Below are 21170 nucleotides of genomic sequence, written 5' to 3'. Positions count from 1 at the left end.
ATTGGTATCTAGTGAAAGGGGGCTTTGGAGTAAGAAAGGGACTGAGAGCAAGCCAGCCAGTTAAGAAAGGGCAGATCCAGGTATGAGGGGATTGCTACCCAATCACACACAGTGGGGATATCACTAAGATGAAAGATACGTGGGGAAATGTGCAAAAGTTGGGGACTGAATGAGAGACTCAAGGGAGGCACAAGGGTAGTTATTTCCCACAGTTGTCAGAAGCTAATATTCAGCAGCCGACCTATAAAGACCTCGTAAGTGTGCTTGGCTTCATTCGTGATTCTTCCTAAATGAAATGATGTGCTTATCATGCTGATTGCTAACTGTTTAAGTATCTCTTTTTCATTCACCATCAGAATATGACCTCAGGATTCGTCTATTCTTGTCTTCTGCAAAAAAAAGAAGCCCCTTTAGCATATTTTCTGGGGGGTGGATAGAAAGAAAAATGTTTCTTCTTTTTTGTTGTAAATACTAGTATACATGTATTTTAGTTTTACTCATTTCCATAAAGTTCTTGACTCTGCATGTTGCAACCACTCTGGCCACTGCAGTGTTTCTCACACAGGTGAGTTTGACTTAGAGTCCACGTATTTTAATTTTCTTCTTCACTGAATGTGTACTTGGGAGGTGACCATGAGGAGGAGGCAGTTCACTCACCAGGGCCTCTTTGTCTGATAAATCCATCATCCCAACTGAATCACAATGGTATAGAGATGGACTCTAGAGAGATTCTTTAGGGAAAGGAGGGAGGTTTCCCTTCTATGACTGTAGTAGTGGTCTAATGTTCTCTAAGAGAATGGAAACCAATGGAACATTTGTAAAGCTGGGAGGAACCCATTTTACTGGCTGCAAAATGCCTGGGTCTTGGTTCAAGCTGACCAAGGTGTTTTGAATCAAGATTCTTCCATTTATTTGTTGAATGATAATAGAGCAAATTTGTAATCTATGATAGTTTTCAGTATCCTCATCTGTTAAGAGGGAAGATAATAGCACCTCATTAGGTGGTTTTAATTGCTGTGTGGAGAGCATATGTAGAGAGACTAGCAGAATGCTTTGCCAATAGCAATATATCAACTATTGTTAATTTCCTTCTTCAAGGCAAAAACAAGGCATGTTTCATTGTCCCCAATACCTAGCACAGCCCTAGCATAGTCAGTGAATATTTTGCTCGATGGATGCAAAAGCCAAAGGGCATTTTAAGGACTAGGGAAAGCAGTAATATCTATAAATATACCTGTTTGCCTTACACTGGAGGCATCTTTTCAGCACTTCAGCTAACATACATCCTTGCTGACATGCAAGTGTGTGTATTGCTCTTGTACTTCTGAAGGTGAGCCATTTTATTCCCTCTCACAGGTCTGTCAGGAGGCTCAGATGACTCACCCTCCTACAGATCAGGTGGCCAATTATGTTATTAGAAAGTAGAAGTATGTGGAATGGCTTTGTCAGCCACCGGACTGCAGATCTAGGTTTGATACTGCTGTGTTTAAAATGACTGAAAAATGTGGATGATATGCTGTATGAACATATATAGAAGAGTTTTAAAAAAAATATTTTATGGCAGACTTTATTTTTACTCCTATTTTTCAGCTATTACGTTGTTCTTAAGTTAAAATTGATTTTAGTTCATTTCTACAACCATTCCTTCAGTGCCTAGGACATGCAGGTTCTGTGTTCAGTGTGACAGGGACATTATAATGAAAAGGGTGAACTGGATGATGCTGAACTGTATTCAACTAGATAACCAAGATGAACTGTCACAATGGCCACACATTTTCGTAATTTCTCCCATCAAGAGGTAGAACCTTGGCTTGGTAACTTGCTGCGATCAAGCATCAGTTGTATCCAGCGGAAAAAAACATGTAGAATTTCTGAGCTGGGGCCCTCAAAGATATTGCTTCTGTTCTTCCTGTGCTTATTAATCCTGAGACTTTGCCCCATTTTCATGATGGGGTCACTCCTCAGAGGTGAGATGGACCCTTCTACCAAATTTTGAGTTGAATCTCTAGACATGATGCCACACATTCACCAAAAGGTTATGAAGGGTTCGTTGCTGGAATAATTCACTTTCTGGAGAAAGCAGACTAAACTCTCAAGCTAGTCCGAAAATGGCTTGAGAAAGTAGGGAAAGGAAACTGGCGTGGGGTTGCGTGTGCTTGGGGCTGGGGCTGAAGTGCGTGTTCCTGCTGTGGAGCTGCTGCTGATGTGGTTTGCACTTCTTACCAGCATGAAGGTGGGAGTACCTGAGCTTTCTCCTCTACTTACCTGCCCAGATGTGGAGCAAAGAGAGAAGAGCATGTGGTGGGGCCTGAAAGCTGTTAGCAGTCAGAAAAAGGGAGTCAGACTCTTTCTTAATCTTTATTGCAAGTGTCTTCATAGCACTTAGCACCTAAAAGTATATTTTAAATTTTTTTCCTATTTTTTATTAATTTCTCTACCCTCTCTACAGATTATAACCTGCGTGATGAATGGTTGAGACCAAATCTATATTGTTCTCCACCGAATCTCCAGCCTCTAGATTAGTACCTGACACCCAATAGATGCTCAGTAAATATTTGCGTATGAATGAACTTCTACAAGTGAACATTAGTTTCTCTGTACTCAATCCTAATGCTTAGCCAACCCATCAGAGAACAGGTGCACTGAAGGTAAATTGTAATGATCTTAAGTTTGAGTGGCTTGCGCTGCCTCTCCTATAAGTTGAAACCCCCAAAGGAATGGCTGGGGAATGTTAGCCTTTGCTTCTTCTCTATGCTTTGAGCTATATCTTTCATATCAAGTCAGATTGCCAGAAAACCATGTACATGGATCAAGTTACACTGGCTTCCCATGGAAATATTTTTACAGCGTTATGTTCTTGATTTTTTTTGACATTATCGTCCCACACAGTTATGTCCCCCTGTCTCTGAATATTTTGTACAGGTGCTGCTCAGAACAATGTCCTCTAAGTCATTCACTAGGAAAGAAACATGCAGCAGGATCTCCAAGTTTAGAGCTGGGGCTTGGGAAATTTCCTCCTTTATTACATTAGCCATCTATTATAGAGCAACTGTTGTGCTGAACACTAGTTGCTTCCCTTAGCTTAGATTTTCTCATATTGTTATCCCTACCACACTCACACCCCTAGCTCTTGCCATTTTTTCTATATACATATAAAATTATATATATACACGAGGAGCCCAGTGCACGAATTCATGCACCTTGAAAGGAACTACAGGCTGCTAGGCTGTGGTGGGCACAGGGGTAGCGTGGGTCTCAGCCCATCCTCCGCACCCCCGCCTGGCCCCTCCCACACTGCCCCCCTACACACACACTGGTCCCCTGTCTGCTGGCAGCTCTGTTCCACTGCCACCACTGCTCCCACGTGCTGATGGTGTGGAGCGATTGGGGCCGGGGACAGCAGTGGGTGTAAACAGGGCCAGCACCATCAGCTGGTGCAAGAGGCATCTGCTGCCCAGATCGCCCCACAGGAGCAGGGGGAGGTGGAAAAGCCCTCAGGGGTGATCAGGGCCAGCAGTGGCAGCTCACACCCGCTGATGGCACCGGCAGCGGGTGTGGGCAGCAGCTCTGGCGCTGGCTGCGGGTGTGAGCGGAGCCAGCACCGGCAGTGGATGCAAGCGGTGGCTCTGGCATGGGCAGCAGGTGCAAGCACCGGGTGGGACCACCGGACGGGACCACAGCACATGGGAGCAAAGAATTTTCAGTAACCACCAGAGGCTCACCCTGATGACAGCGACCAGCTCCCTGCCATGGTCTGGCGCCTCTGCTCACCTGCCCACCATCTCGCTGCGGCCAATGCCCACCATGTTCCTCGTGCGCCCCTTGGTGGTATGCACACAGTATGCACACAGCATACTGACCGGTTGTTCAGTTGTTTGGTTGTTCCACCATTCGGTCTATTTTCATATTAGAGTTTTATAGAGAGAGATAATTTTAATGATATATGTCTCTACACACACACTTTTTCTGGTAAGTCTCCTCAAACCTACTTTATTAGTATTAGTAATTAATAAATGGACCTTCCTCCTAAGACACACTGGAAAAAGTCTGAGTGAGACTGAACTTTCCATTGTCCTTCCTCTGTTTAAGGGGAATGTGGTGGAAAGCTGAGAGTGATGCTATGAGCTTACTCCATCAGAGGTAGAGCATTATTCACCCTTAAGTCTCCCTTAGCACAATAAATGTTTGTTGCATTACTGTTCCTTGAGTGTTTTTTTAATACCATAGGGGCTTAATTAGTGTTATTTATGACCGGAACTTGTAGAATATAAGGGTCTAGAATTTGAAACACGTCCACTTTCCAGAGATATCCCAGAGGATATCTTTAAAGTCGAATAAGAGGTTGATTTTCATCTGTAACCTCTCACTTCTTAACATGGTGCCTACGGCTTAGGCCCTAAAAACTGTTGTGGAATATTTACTGATTGATCTCCAGGAGCAGTTTCACATCTTTGAAACTATGGGATTGATTATCTTCTTTTATCTAGGACGCTGATACACTGAAAATGAAACAAGAAGCCACTGTCAATATAGTTGCTTTAACCTATAATTTAAAATACTTTAAGATATAATCAAATTAACCTTTTCTTTAAGAAATAGGTATACACAAGATGAGCTACAGAGTTAGTTTCTATAAAGTGAATCTATTCTCTGGCCACTTTTTGCCATACAATTAGAGATATATTTTTATTTAAAACATGACTTATAATCTGAAAGTATTGTACACTGGGTGAGAGAGTGGTAAAAGCGTTTCCTGATACTTTGAGAAGTCTCAACCCTATCTAGTTTTCCCATTTTCTTCATCTCCGTTTCTAGGTTGATTCAATGCTCCAGCTTCTGGAACTTAATTAACTCTTCTCCATATTATTAATGGCAATTTGAAGTTATTTAATAGCCATCTAAATTCACATAAAGTTTTTGCATATAAAAATGAATTATTATTAACCTACACCAGGACTTCAAACTCAAAATCTATTGCACAGCTCCTTTAATGCAAATAATATTTGAATTCAGCCTTTGCTATCCTCTGAGGATTTATGTGTGCTAGTCCTGGATTCTAAATGCCATGGCATATCTTTAGTAACAAGCACACACTGCACATAGTACAATAAGGTCTACCTGAGCAAATGCAGGAAGTATGTTATTACAAGTTAAATGGGATAGTAAAGGGTCTTATCAGCTATTGTTCGAAAAATATGAAGTAAAAAGCTGTGACTCTTTTGGGGGTGATGCAAATTGGACTTTGGTGATTGCACAACTTTATAAATATACTAAAAAACATTTAAGACTACTTTGGGAATGGAGTCGAAAGAAGAAAACACGAATCTGAGGCAGCAGTCTCCAGAGAAGCTCACGCTACTGATGAGACACAGCCCCGAGCAGTTATAAGAGGATGTACAGGTGCCCCCAGGGCATCCTTAGACCCCACCTTGACTTAGCCCTACAGGATTACCTTTGGGCAGTACAAGCCCATCTAGGAGAGAAGCTGGGCGGAGCCATGTGCTTCGTAAAGTCCCATTCTCAACACTTTGAGAATTCCTCTTCTGGGACCCAAACTCTGTGTGTGAGTGTATGAGTGTACCCTAAAAGTACACCCCATGATTCTCCTCCTCTGCTGCCTTTTCTGTCACTTTCTACATGCTTTGTGGACCAGAATAGTCCTTGAGCCATTGTAGCTCGGTGAGTGCTTCTGGCACTGGAGAGGTGGGCTTGGAAAGGTGCTGGGAGAGAGAGAGGCTGCAGCAGGTGGTGTAAGACCTAGAAGGAGCACGTGTTGCACTGTCAGTTCTCTGCGTGGTACACACTGTGTTCCTAAGCCTTCCCGTCAAGAGTGTCCTTCTTCCACTTCCTCCGAATGTGAAGGATTATTTACTCCAAGAGGGAACTCTGGTGGTCTGAGGAAGAGAAGCTCCTCCAACAGCTTCTCAGCTGGATGGGATGATGAGGCAGAAGAAAGGCAGTGGCTGGATGAGGAAAACAATCACACGTAAGCACCAGAATTTCCTGAGTTCACCACTAGACTCCAAGAAGCTAGCAATGCCCTGGGGGCAGTGTATTTCCTAAGCTTATCTGGAGTACCCCAAGGGATGAGTACTGGATAGCAATGAATCGTTTTCTGAAATCTAAAAACCTCAGCAACATATTTTTACTGCTCAGGAGTTCTGCTTCCATCACTTGTGACTTCATTCAGCCTGTTGTCCATTGCACTGATGACTCCTCAGATGCTGGTATGGAATATGAGCTTTGAAAATGGTGTGAATTAATTACTGGGGGCCGAGTGCCGATATTTTCTCAAGGAAAACAAGCTTATTGGTATTTCTCAGAGGGACTGCTCACAAGGCTATGATCATATTTCTAAACAAAGGGATGAGATTTTCAGATGTATACAAGACTTCTTGAAGAAACACAGATAGTATAAATTCTTAGATGAAGACTTTGTATTGGATATAATAAAGACAGTAACGGGGAGGTGTGGCTAATCAATTTTAATCCGTTGGGTGAAGTAACAGATTCACTGCTGTTTACTTGGGAAGAACTAATATCTGGAAGAAAATTAAAAGATTATTTTAGGGAAGGAGGGGCTCTGGAGCAGGATTCTACAGCTTTCCATGGCACAAACGGTGAAGTGACTGTTCAACCCAGTCTCTGAGTTATCGACTGCCCCAGGACTCTGTGGGCCTCTCTACACAGGAAGATGTTCACAAACTCATCGATTTTCTTAAACTGAAGAGAAATCAGCAAGAGGATGACTGACTGGGGTGCTAGCGTTCAAGACTGAGTTAAGGAGGAAAGCACAGCTACTTCAGGAGGCTGTTTATGGTTCACAACTTCCTATTAACCCAGTTGGACGAGGGTGGGGTGAACATTGTGGAAATCAATTGTTTTTTATATTCATATATATTAACCTGGAGGGAAAACAGAGGGACTTTTCTACTTGTAAAAATAACATAATAAACAGATCTTAAACATTAAAAAACGTCAACATTTAATTTTACATTTTAAACAGGTGAACTTTATGGCATCTAAATTACATCTCAGTAAAGCTGATTTAAAAAAAAAAAAAAACTTTGTCCTGGCCCTAGCTGATTTAGCTCAGTGGATAGAGCATTGGCCTGTGGAATGAAGGGTCCATGGTTCAATTCTGGTCAAGGGCACATGCCTGGGTTGCTGGCTTGATCCCCAGTAGGGTGTGTGCAGGAGGCAGCCAATTAATTATTCTCTCTCAACATTGATGTTTCTATCTCTCCTTCCTCTCCCTTCCTCTCTGAAATCAATAAAAATCTATTAAAAAACAAAAAATAAATAAAGAACTGTCCTGGTGAAGGAATGAAAGAATGGTTTAATTTACATGTACTATAAAAAGCATCGGTAATCCTAATAAACTTTCAATTGAAACAAATATTAACTGCACCATTATGATGGTGTAAACATCAACTGCCCAAGAAGTTTTTTTAAGTTTTGTCTTGTCTGTAGCTATGGCTCCATTTTATGACATAAAAATGTAGCATCTTTGATGATCCTGCCAATTGTGAGGTATTTATTGAGTTCAATTTTGATAGGGACTGCTCCTGGAGAGCCAAAGGTATCCTATATAATAAAAGGTGAATATGCAAATAGACCAAACGGCAGAACGACCAGTCGCTATGACACACACTGACCACCAGGGGCAGATGCTTAACGCAGGTGCTGCCCCCTGGTGACCAGTGCACTCCCACAGGGGGAGCACTACTCAGCCAGAAGACGGGCTCACAGCTGGCGAGTGCAGCGGCGGTGGCAGGAGCCTCTCCTGCCTCCTCAGCAGCACTAAGGACCCCAAGGTGTCCTGGTCTGCGAGAGGGCACTGGCCTAGCTGAGGGACACCCCGCCCCCCAGTGCATGAATGTTGTGCACCAGGCCTCTAGTAAAATATAAAACATAATTGCATCAGTCACCTATTTCATGTAACAAAACTTTGTGGCTTAAAGCAACAGACATTTTATTTATCTCACAATGTTGTGGATTGCTGAGTTGCTGTTATCTTCTCTGGCTGGGCTGATCTTTGCTGGGCTTTTTCAGGAGATTGTGGTCAGCGGGTGAGAAGGTTGGTTGATCTAGGACAGTCACTTGTATGTCTGGCAGTGGGCAGGCTGGCATCTGAGGTGCTTTGTTCTCCTCCACTGGCCTCTTATTTTCTAACTTGGTTGCATAGTGATCTCAGAGTTTAAAGGGTAGCATGAGCAGAAACCACAAAGCTTATTGAGGCTCAGAATGAGAATGCACACAATGTCACTTCCACTGCATTTTATTATTCAAAGCAAGTCAGCAAGTGTCTTAGCTTAGGTTGCTATAACAGAGGTCCAAAGACTGATGATAAAGTCCAAGATCAGGGTCCCAGCATGGTGGGGGTCTAGTGAGAGCCTTCTTCTGGGTTGAAAATTGTCAACTTCTCATTATATCCTCACACACACAAAAATAGACCCAACTAGGTCTCTGGTCTTTCTTTATAAGGGCACTCATCCCATTTATAAGGGTTTCATCCGTATGACCTAGTGACCTTCTAAAGGCCCCATCCTTTAATATCATTACATTGGAGATTATATTTCAATTTATGAATTGGAGGGACACACAAACATTCAGTCCAGAACACCAAGCCAGACCTGATTCAAAAGCCGGGGAAATAGAAATAGAATTCTCTTCTTGATACAGGGAGCTATGAAATTGCGTGGCCGTTTTTACAATTCACCATGATATACTATCTATGTGAATCCGGTTAGGTGTTGTATACCACTTTCATTTTAATTAGAGTAAGTTTCATAATGAAGATGATTTGACCCTAGATGTTGTTAAATACACAGTCATAATGTTACATATGTATTAAGTTTGGGGTTAATTGCCTTATTGGAAGTGGCAGGGATAACAGCAACCATTACCAAAATTGTTTAAATTTTGTTTTTGAGTTTTGCCACAGATTTATCTAACATAAGTATTTCTTTGTGCTTCTAATTTTTATACCATTAGGTAGAAATCTAATGCCAGAGGATCATGGGGAACGCTTGATGGGATTAAAATTATGCTGTGGTTAGTACACATTGGATTATTGAGAATCAACAACATGATTTATGTTCTAATTCTGGTCATTTGCTAGCTAGAACTTTTCTCACAGCAATGGGAAAAGTTGGGGAGTAGACCAAAACGTTCACATGAATACAACAAGAAACACAACAAGACAAGAGTAAGAAATAACACCCTACATCCTATTGACTAATGTTAGAAAATACATTCATAAAATACACACTTGGTTAAGCTACCCATCAAAAGGAAAATCATCAACAGGAAGTGGGAAATTGCCAAATATGATCTTACCTCTTTGTTAAAACTATGAGATCATCATTCTCTTGCCAACTGTCCCTAAGAGAGAAGTCTCCCCCTTTTAGGTGGAGAGCAGAATGCCCAGGTCAAGCTAAAAAACCACTCAAGTCTACATTTGACATTAGCCATGTCAGAACCAAAGACCTTTGTTCACAGCCATTAAACATTTTTACAATTCGACTTTGAAAAACCTCTTCAGGTTCAACCTTGGGTCTCAAACAGAAAAATTCACGCCCCAACTACTTTATCAAAGTGTGCTGTTCAGTTTAATTTCCTATCCCTAGGCATTCATTTTCTAAAAACACAGCTTCCAGTGTGATGGTATCAAAATAAATGCCTGCTTCCAAGTTATCTGATAGAAGAAGAAGAAGGAAGGAAATTGTTACATTAGAGATTATTTTTAACTGATTATACAGTTATAGAAGACTAACATCTTAAAGGGTATCTTAAATGATTCTTTTATTCTATAATCTGTTGCCCCCAGATAGAGTTGAGATTTTTTTTTTAATAAAAGTACTAAGCCAGTTTCTTAGTAGCATGTAAATTGAGGATTATAAAGAGCTTTTTTAAAGCAGAAATTTCTGTTCTTTGCTATAATCTTCAGGTTGATACATTAATAGAGAGACTCCTTTCCACCATTTCTGTCCACTGAGTCACAAGTGGAACAATGGAGAAAGCCTAGCCAGGGTGCTACACTGGGGAGACTTTCCATCTCTTCAGTATTGCTCTACAAACAGACAGTTAATATTTTTTAAATTTCTAAAAATTTCTAATTTAAAATATTTTTTGATTATTCAGTCTCCAAAATAACTCTCTCTAGATCTCTAAGGCACTTTACCAAATTTACTAAAATACCAACTCTGAAGTCTGCAGGACTTCACATTGAATGGAATTGTCACAGCCTGTGCTGTGACAATTTCTAGGAAATTCTGATTCAGGGTTTTTCTTTTTCTTTTCTGTATCCAGCATTTTAAGTATATTTAATTTTTTAAGAACTAAGAGTCACATTTGGCTTAATTTTCTTATCAATATGTTTATTATTCAGAAATGTATATTTCATAGTCAACAACCACAATTGAGGATGACACTAATTTCCCATATATTCATCATGCATACGAATTTGCTGAGGAAACTTGCAGAGCAACCATATCAATAGCAAATGGTGAATTTTTTGTTACTTGTTAGAAATGCAAATCTTAAGCTGATATGCCCTTTCAGCCATTGATAAAAGAATGATAAAATGCCTAAAATGTGAAATATTTTTAATGATAGAGGATGGAAGACATTCGGATGCCTAAAACATCTTCACACATGATATAATAAATTTTAACGAGTGAATTGCCAGAAGCCAAATTAAGGCTCAGTCTCTCTGATTGAAAATATAAGAATTGTTAAACTCTAAAATAATAGAAAATGACATTCAAAAACAACTAAAGAAGTCTAGAATGTCTAAAATCATTCCATCTCAAATGATTAGCTCGTTTGTTATTCCCTAGCAACTGGGGTATCTATAAGTGGAATATGTCAAGTTGGTAGCAATGGGCAGGCTACCGAAAAGTGAAAACTGTCTAATGCGATATAAAAGAAATAGGATGGGATTACTCAAAAGATCAAATTTATCATCATGTTAAATCTATTCAGAAGTCTAAGTCACTCAGGTTCTTAACTCTCAACAAAATGAACATTCACTTAAAATGCTGCTCTTAAGACAAAATAGAAAAAGTGTCATTTCCCTAAAATCTTTAGAAACTATTAAAACCACCTAATGTAAATGAATTTTCATTAAACTTGTAAACAGTTACAAGAATAAAAATGTTTTGGTGAATTTAACACATTGATTTTTTAGCACATTGGCTTTGCATTGTTTATTTTAGCATATTGATCTTTGGCAGTTCTGCTTTCTTCTGATATCTGGTCAGAGAAAGAACAAACTGGATAATCAAAGATTCAAAAAAAAAAGAAATATCGAGTGCCAAAAGTCGCTGGCTAGGAAATTGGGTATCCAGTGGTTACTGAGACAAACATTGCTCCTAAACTTATGGGAGTTACAGTATACCAAGAGACACAAACATTAAATAAAAGTTACACAACTAGTTATTTAGCTCGCGTCAAAGTAGTGCTTTTTTAAAAAGCCATGATGTAACACTGCTAAAAAAAAAAAAAAAAAAGGAAGAAGAAGAAGAAGAAGAAGAAGAAGAAGAAGAAGAAGAAGAAGAAGAAGAAGAAGAAGAAGAAGAAGAAGAAGTAGGCGTAGTGTGAAATGAGAGGAGGGCCTGAGAGCTGGAACTTCCTATTTTTAATTGGTTTGTAATTAAACATTTTGTAAAACAGGAAGTGCAGTTCCTGCCTGCCAGAACAGATTAGAGGAATAGAGTTGTCATCCCCACAGCAGGTGTTGCAGATGATGTGGTTGCTCTACAGGGGCCGAGGCATGCAGACCAAGGGCATGCAGACCAAGGGCATGCAGACCAAGGGCATGCCGACCAAGGGCATGCAGACCAAGGGCATGCCGACCAAGGGCATGCCGACCAAGGGCATGCAGACCAAGGGCATGCAGACCAAGGGCATGCAGACCAAGGGCATGCCGACCAAGGGCATGCAGACCAAGGGCATGCCGACCAAGGGCATGCAGACCAAGGGCATGCAGACCAAGGGCATGCAGACCAAGGGCAAGAAGGTCCTGGTGGAGGAGGAGGGCTGGCTTTCTTTAAAGTCTCCAGTGTTCATCTTTGTAGGGGCCCTTCCTGTTGTTTTCACATGTGCTGCAGATTATCTTTGTCCTTAAAGCCACAGTCCCATGCCTTTTTGTCTTTTGTCTCACCTGTAGGCTCCTAGCTTCTCGCTGCCTACTGTTGCTGTTCTGTGAGTGCTCTCCAGGGCCCCCATTAAGGCTGGTCTCCCAGTTACTTTTCTTCTCCTATTTTTATTCTTGCTGTTCCCTGTCACCTTCTGTACATCTCAAGGTGCTGGTAGGTCTTTGAGAGAACATGCTGGCCAGCTGTGGCATCCCAGAATGATTGAACACCTCAAATTCATTAGATGTAGCCTGTGAGTCCCTGACACTATCAGGAAGTGTCTGTATGTTGCTGCACTGTTCCCAAGCTTTAACTCCATGTAGTCTTGTTTAGAAATCTAAGGATTATCAAAGTTTAGACTTGAGATCACCAATGTTTTATTTTAACCCATACCAGAAGACAAGTTATTCATATCAACAAAAGTTGTAAATATGTAGAATTTTTTTTAAAAAAGATAAATGAAAGACCAGAGATGAAATTGTGTGCTTAAGACATACGCAATTTGTAAATAGCTATGTTAAAAACAAAACAAAACAAAAAACTCTAGTAAAAATCACTGAGAGGAAATATTTTTTTTTTCAATTACAGTTGACATTCAATATTATTTTATACTAGAGGTCCAGTGCATGAAATTTGTGCATGGGTGTGGTCCTAGGCCTGGCTGGCAATCAGGGCCTATTGGGGCTGTCTCTTCCAGTCCTGATCAAGGCCAGCTGACAGACAGGGCCTGTCAAACAGGACTTGGGGAGGGACTACAGGAGGTTGGCCGGCTGTGGGAAGTTGGCTGTGGGAGCTCACTGACCACCAGGGGGCAGCTCCTGCATTGAGCGTCTGCCCCCTGTTGGTCAGTGCACATCATAGCGACTGGTCGACTGGATGTTCTGGTTGTTCCAGACATTCAGTCGTAATGGTCGCTTAGCCTTTTATATAGAGAGATTAGTTCAGGTGTACAGCATAGTGGTTAGACATTTTTATTGAATATGAAAATGTATGTGAGAAAACTAATTGATGGTTTGCATTCCACTTATTCTTAAACCAGAAATGCTTTCAAAGCATGGCATAGATAACTGGTTTTCAACTAGGGGCAATTTTGCACTCTGAGGACATTTGATAATGTCTGGAGATACTTTTTGCTTGTCAAAATAGTGAGGGGCCAGGGGAGCCCGGTGGGGATGGGCACCTAGTATGTAGAGGCCAGGGATGGTGCTAAACCTCTGCAGATGCACAGGATATACTCCCACAATGATGAATTACATGACCCCAAATGTCAGTACTGCCCATGGTAAGAAACGCTGGAACAGATCAACAGCGTTGATATTTCCTCTCCATCTCCCAGATGTTCTCAGCTCTTTCCCACTGAAGAATAGAGCTGCGGGCTTTACAAGATGTGCATTTAAACCAGCAGGCCCACTAACATTCCAGGGATCCAGACTCGCTCTTGGTTCTTCTTGGTAACCTTGCATAGCAAATGGCTTTCTTCTCACCTCAAATCTAGGGTAATGAAGGTGGCTTGCTCTCTGGTGGCGTAAGGATTCTGTGGGGCCTTAGCTTCAATCTTTTAGGGGTAAAAGCCATTTAGGCTAGTAAGAAGGCACCCAAGAGTAAAGGAGAGAAGTTGGTCACTCCTTCATCTCTATCCTCTCTTTACATCTCTAGTAGAATAGGGTTTGTTTGGTTTTTGTTTGTTACAATTTAAGGATATTGTTTTGGTCTCTTAGTAAATTAAATTAGGGCATAATGCCAGTACCTAGCATAATGGAAACACAAAAAATTAAGTAACAAATGAATGAATGGCTTTAATTGTATTGTTTACAGTTTCATATTCATATTATATTTATTTCATTTTTACTCATCACTCACTCATTTATTCATTCAGGAAGCAATTTTGAGTGTCTACTAGGGATACAAAGATAAATAAAATACTGTTTCTTCCTCAAAGAGCTCATGATTTGGGAAGGAAAAATGGACAGTAAACAAATCTTCTGGGATAGTTTGATAAATTCCATCCAGGGGATCATAGAGCAGGTTCACTTGACTTGGAGGTGAAGAAAAACAGCTTTCCTGGGGAGAAAAGCCACCAATTAAATGTTAAAAATGATTGGAACTTAGTCTTGGGAAGAAACTGATCACAATCAATGTTCCAGACATAAAAGCAAAACAGCAGATTGTTGATGGGTAGGTGGTTGACTGGAACCTAGAGCAGGGGTCCTCAAACTACGGCCCGTGGGCCACATGCAAATACAAATATTGTATTTGTTCCCGTTTTGTGTTTTCAAAATAAGATATGTGCAGTGTGCATAGGAATTTGTTCATAGTTTGTTTTTTAAGCTATAGTCCGGCCCTCCAACAGTCTGAGGGACAGTGAACTGGCCCCCTGTTTAAAAAGTTTGAGGACCCCTGGGCTAGAGGAAGATGAGACATGGGGTGCTAAAAGGGACAAGGACAGTAGGAACACAAGAAATTGAGAAGCAAAGCTGGATGCCAGCAGGCTTTGTGTGCATTATTAGAGTATGGATACAACTGGGAGCCACTGGAAGAAACAGAGTGCTTGCTAACTACTTAATAGATGAATAAAATAATTCTGCATTTCAGAAAGTTGGAAGTGTAAATTCAAGTGAATTTGGCATATTCTGGAGTTACTAGCCCAAGGATCATGTTTGAAAATTTAGGAGGCTTGTTTAAGTAGAATGAGGCAAAGACTATGGTAGAATTTGGTAGGCTTGGTGGTCAATTATCTGCAAAGGGGTTGGGTGTTTTAGCACAAGACTTGAGGCTTGCATACCAGATAATGTGATTATTATTTAGTCATCAAACTATAGACCTGCATAGGGAAGAGCAGTTGAAACAGCCATGAAGAGAGGGGTCCCAGTCTTCTGGAAGGAAGAACCAGCAGTATGAAAAGGAGAGGGGAGAGCCTGCAACTAAGTATAAGCTTAGGTAAATGACAGCATGGTGGTTCCTGGATGAAATAGACAGATGTGTTTTGAGAGACAGATGGTGAGCTGAGTTTGGTGCATTATGTTTTAGATGCAAGAGAGCCAAAAAAATGAAACTTTCCATTTGGATCCTGGATATATCTGGGGAAGGCATGTGCAAGAAATTGAATCTGAAGGTACAGATTTGGGAATCATCAAAACATAGATTTTTTTTTAAGAATAAGCAAATGCTTCTTCATGTTCTTTATGTCAGTTTTTGAAAGAAGTTTTTCTGGTGTTAAATAGTTGTTTTTGTAGGACATTTGATTAACAGAGCAGCACTTGTAAATACACTTTCTTTTCTGGAAACATCTGTTTAATATGTGCTACTACCTAATAAGCCAGCGTGTTCTTTAACTCCCTCATGGTAAATTGACACCTTTGGAAGCAGTGTGAAAATTTCCAGCCTCCCAAGCACTCTATGAGCATCTGACAGTGGAATACATAGGGGGGCGTCACTAGCTTAATTATGAGAGTTCTTAATAAGCAGATGCCGTGCATGGGAGTTTACCTGCTTCTTCTAGAAAAGAGAGTCTCTGGTGGGGAGAGAGAAGCAAGCTTAGATTCAGTTTGGTGTCATGTATGTCAATGGGACCCCAACATATTTGAGTGCCTGATATGTATCAGGCACTGGATTAAATACTAAGGATACAACAAGTTCTTATTGTGGCAAGTCAAGCAAAGAATCAAAATGAGTATGGATAAGGCCTAAAAAGAGACCTATACAAAAATTATAAAAGCAGTAGAGGAAGCAGAGGCTGACCTTGCCCAGGGAAGTAGGGCAGAAAAGCCAGTGATTTAAAGCATACCCTAAAGGCTAAGTCACATTGAACATTTGCTTTAGCAGTTAAATGTGATAATGTCAGCTGGCACCAGTCTGTGCCAGGCACTGAGGATGTAGCAGAGAGGAGGCAGTCACAGTGCCTGTCTTCATACAGCCTATATTAAAGTGGAATTAGGTGGACCACAGACACGTTGAGAAATAGCCCTAGCTGGTTTGGCTCAGTGGATAGAGTTTCGAACTGTAGACTGAAGGGTCCCAGGTTCGATTCCGGTCAGGGGCACATGCCCAGGTTGCGGGCTCATCCCCAGTAGGGAATGTGTGGGAGGCAGCCGATCAATGATTCTCTCTCATCATTGATGTTTCTATCTCTCCTTCTCCCTTCCTCTCTGAAATCAATAAAAAAATATTTTTTAAAAAGAAGTAGCATAATGAAGTGGAGTGACTAGGGAGGTTGCTTCCGTAAATGGCCTCTGTGAGGGGGTCCTATTTGATTTAAGACCTAAATGAAAAGAAGAGGACAGGTGGGGGATAGGATTTACAAGCTGAAGCAACACCGAGTACAAAGGCCCAAAACAAGAATGAATTTGGGATGTTTCAGGGGCGGAAAGAAGGCCACTGTGAGTGGCTGGAACCTAGTAAATGGGTAAGATAGCAGCAAGTGATAGAGTTGGGGACATAGTTTGAGGACTGACAGTTATGTAGGTGCCTTAGAAAGCACGGTTAAGAAAACTATATTAAACACACACACACACACACACACACACACACACACACACACACACACTTTATTTTACTCCAGATGTAAGGGGGAGGCTTTAAAGGATTTTACACTGGGAGTTGGAGCTTTAAGGAAAGATCCCATGCTGGATATCTAAAGCTGGGAGCCATCATCATATGGATAGTTTTTGAGGCCATAAGACTGAAAATGTAGATAGAAGAGAGGAAAGGGTAAGGGCTAAGGGCTGTCCAACATCTTGCTAAGACTGGAAAGGTGGAGGTACTGAAGGCAGGAGGAGAGTATACAATCAATGGTGCCTTGGACTCAGAGAAGATAGTATTTCGAAATAGCTATGGTTGGAGGTATCAGAAGTAGTGAGGAGCCAAGTAAGATGAAGACAGGATGGAACATTGGCTTTGGCCAGCACACAGCATTGATGATGTTGGTAAGATCAGTTTCAATGGAATTGTGGAGGCAAAAGCTCAGCTACATGGGAGTGGGAAGTTAGGAAGCAGAGTTAGCCAATAGCACCAACTCTTTGAGGGTTTTGGCTGTGAAGGAGAGTAAAGAAAAGAGGCAATAACAATTGATTCCAGTTAAGGAAGGCATTTCTTTTGTTGTTTGTTTTTTAAGGTGACTACTATTAAAGGAGTGAAAAATGGTGGTCCAGGAGAAAAAAATAAAATTGCATGAGCAAAGCCCTTGAGTAGGCTAGAGGGGAATCCAAGCTGAGTGAGGAGGGAGATGAGTAAGGGGCGTAGTAGGTAGTGAACATGTGGAAAATCCAGTGGATATGGGATCTTGTAACTGTGCTGTTTGAGCAGGAATACTGAAGACGGTAGAATGCAAGGGTAGGAGATGATGACCACAGAGGGTAATGTTTGAAACTGAGATTGAGAGCTGCTGCTTTTATTAGTGATGTCAAATCTAAGGTACATCTATTGTAAGTAATATCGAGGTCATATTAAATTTATGACATAAACTTGTTTATCTAACTTAGTTGACAATTATGATTAACAAAACATTAAGCATATAATGGTAGTTGAATTGCATGTAGATTTTAGAAAATCATAGTAATCATACAGGTCCTCTAGTTCAAGAACATCAACACTTGGTATAAGAGAGTTCTGAGGGTATTACAAAGGGAAAACACCTGAACATGAAAAATGAGGAGGTAACCTGAAGTTAACAAGGAGATACACAATACACACTGATCATAACAACAAAAATCCAAAACACAAGTAACTGTGTTTGCAGGTAAGAATTTAGAGCAACAGAAAGTCTCATCATTGCTCATAGGAATTCAAAAAATGGTACAGACACTTTGGAAGACAGTGTGGAAAATGCTTACAAAATTAAACATGGGACTTAGCAGTCATGCTTCTTAGTATTTACCCAAATGATTTGAAAACATATGTCCACACAAAAACTGCACATGGATGTTTATAGCTGCTTTATTCATAATTGCTAAAATTTTGAAACAATCAATGTGTCCTTCATTAAGTGATAAATGAACTGGGGTACATCCAGAGAATGGAATATTACTTAATAATAAAAAGAAAGAGCCGAAACCAGTTTGGCTCAGTGGATAGGGCGTTGGCCTGCGGACTGAAAGGTCCCAGGTTCGATTCCGGTCAAGGGCATGTACCTGGGTTGCGGGCACATCCCCAGTAGGAGATGTGCAGGAGGCAGCTGATCGATGTTTCTCTCTCATCGATGTTTCTAACTCTCTATCTCTCTCCCTTACTCTCTGTAAAAAATCAATCAACACTAATAAAAGAGAAAAATGGTAATTGGCGTATGACGATACCCTTTTCATTGGCTAATCAGGGCTATATGCAAATTAACTGCCAACTAAGATTGGCAGTTAACTGTCAACAAGATGGCGGTTAATTTGCATAGGTAGGCACAATGCAGGGAGGCAAAAGGGAAAGCAGGAAGAAGCCCCCTGCCACTGACAGTGATCAGAAACCCAGGGGGGAGCTAAGAGCTGGGGGGCAGGGTGGCCCTGGGGCCGCCTTTGCCCTGCCCCCAAGCCATGATTGGAGAATCAGGTGCCTTTTCCGCCCTGGCCAGTGATAGCAGGAAGTAGGGGTGGAGCCAGCGATGGGAGCTGGGCACGGTCGAAGCTGGCAGTCCCAGGAGCTAGGGGCCCCTTGCCTGGGCCTAAAGCGAAGCCCACGATCGTGGGGCCGCTGCAGCTGCGGGTCCCCGCTGCCCGGGCCGGACGCCTCAGCCAGAGGCATCCTGCAGGGGCAGGGGCGGAGCCCGCGCAATTGCGGCACCCCCCGCTGCCACTGCAGGTCCCCGCTGCCCGGGCCGGACGCCTAGGCCAGAGGCGTCAGGCCTGGGCAAGGGGCCGATCCTGCGATTGGAGGGTGATGGGGGTCAATGCCTGAGGGCTCCCAGTATGTGAGAGGGGGCAGGCTGGGCTGAGGGACACTCCCCCCCCCCCCCCCACACACACACCCAGTGCACGAATTTCGTGCACCGGGCCCCTAGTAAAATATATTTAAAAATAAAATAAAATAATAAAAAGAAAGAGCTATCAATCCACAAAAAGACATGGAAGAATTATGAAAGTACATTGGTTAATGAAAGAAGCCAATCTAAAAAGGCTGAATACTGTCTGATTTCATCAATATGATATTTTAGAAAGGGAAGAACTTTGGAGACAATAAAATGCTTAGTGGTTGCCCAGCCAGCATGACTCAGTGGCGGAACATCTACCTATGAACCAGGAGGTCACAGTTCGATCCCCAGTGCGGGGTGTGCAGGGGGCAGCCGATCAATGATTCTCTCTCATCATTGATGTTTCTCTCTCTCACTCTCTTCCTCTCTGAAAACCAACAGCTAAATAAATAAATAAATAAATATTCAGCGATTGCTAGGATTTTTCAGGGGAGGAGAGTATGGATTGCTAGAGCACAGGGGACTTTTAAGGCAGTAGAACTGTACAATAAATACTGTAATGGTGGACACATTCATTATTCATTTATCAACCTATAGCATGTACAACACAAAGAATGACCTGTGGTGTAAACTAGGGACTTTAGTTAATAATAATATACCAGTTCATCATAATAATTATCAGTTCATCAGTTATAACAAATGTATCACACTAATACAAGAAATAAATAATAGGGAAAACTGGGAAGTCTATTAGTTTTTATAAAAAGCAACATGTTTCCTTGGAACATTAAGAGTATTCAAAAATGGAAAAAAAAATCTTTGTCACATAGGTAAGGAGATTAAAGAATAAGGCGTGTTTATTCCAGAAGGAAGGAATACGGTATGTGTCCAAAAACACAGAGGACGGAAGAATGGGCCTGGCGTGCAGGTTTGTTGGGAGATCATGCTGAAATTGTTAGTGAGTAAACGATCACATTTGCTTTATAAAACGATACCTGAGCCTGCAGCGGGAAGCCTGGATTACAGCCAGAGCAAAACCAGATTCCAAGAGACAAGCCAGGAGGTTCTTGCCCTGGTCTAGAGGAGAATGATTGGGATCTGAACTAAGGTGGGGAGGGAAGCGAGGTGGACTTTAGATAGTTTTGGATGGTAGAATTGACAGAACTTGGTGGCTGATCAAATGTGTGAATAAACAGGCGAGGATGCTGGAATGCCACCATTCAGGGACTCCCGGTGGAGTCTGAGCAAGTCACATCTGCCTGGGAGCATCCTCTCTGACCCACCTGTGCTGAGGGATGAGCCTGATCTTTCCAGCACTGATGCTCTTCTGCTTGATTGTGTGCTTGACACTCTGGGAAGTGGCACTGACACTTTCAGGTCACTAGGGGGCTAATCGTAGCATTTCCACAACTGTACACTGAATTGCAGTACTGAGAGCATAATCACTGCAGTTCACCCAGGAGGAAGATTTTGCTATCTTAGGACAAAGTCATTTGCATAAGACCATCCCATGAGACCAGGGTCATGAAAATCACTATTTAAATAGCTTTTGCTCTCAAAATCCTAGCTACCACAGTAGCGCACTCAGTATTAAATTCTTTGAATATTAAACCAGGTGTGTGTATGTGTGCATGTGTGTACGTGTGTGTGTTAAACTGATGGATGCAGACTGTTCATGAATGAATGATTAGGAAGATGGATGGATAGACAAATATAAATTAATATTAGCAGTGGATGCTCTGTTTCCATGAACATGTTAACAATTTTGAAATAATAAGTTTTAAAAACGAATTTTAAATTATTTTTTTAAATCTTAAAGAAAATGACTTAGTAACAAGAGAACTTATATTTATTAAAACAGCTTGATTCAAGGCACTGTTTTGATCACTTACAAACACTAATAGACTCAAAGCTCTTGGCTGCATCCATTTACATTCCCACCAGCAGTTCACAAGGGTTTTCTCCACATCCTCGCCCACACTTACCTCTTGTCTTTTTGAAGGGAGCCATTTCAACAAGCAGGAGATGGTAGCTCACGCGGTTTTGATTTGCATTTCCCTGGTGATCAGTGAGCACCATTTCATTTCCCTGTTGGCCATGTGTATGTCTTTTTGGGAAATGCTGTATTATATACTTGA

General features: G+C 41.5%; 1 protein-coding gene and 1 pseudogene across 1 annotated transcript in view; both read left to right on the top strand.

Moving 5' to 3' along the window:
- FAT3 (FAT atypical cadherin 3) overlaps positions 1-21170 on the top strand; it is a 520423-nt gene that overhangs the window by 342619 nt on the left and 156634 nt on the right. The window lies entirely within an intron of this gene.
- Positions 3727-6753, top strand: LOC132241648 (cell division cycle protein 123 homolog; annotated as a pseudogene).

Source organism: Myotis daubentonii, chromosome 9 (assembly GCF_963259705.1).
Source record: "Myotis daubentonii chromosome 9, mMyoDau2.1, whole genome shotgun sequence".
Taxonomy (NCBI): domain Eukaryota; kingdom Metazoa; phylum Chordata; class Mammalia; order Chiroptera; family Vespertilionidae; genus Myotis; species Myotis daubentonii.
This window is presented reverse-complemented; position numbering and strand designations above follow the sequence as displayed.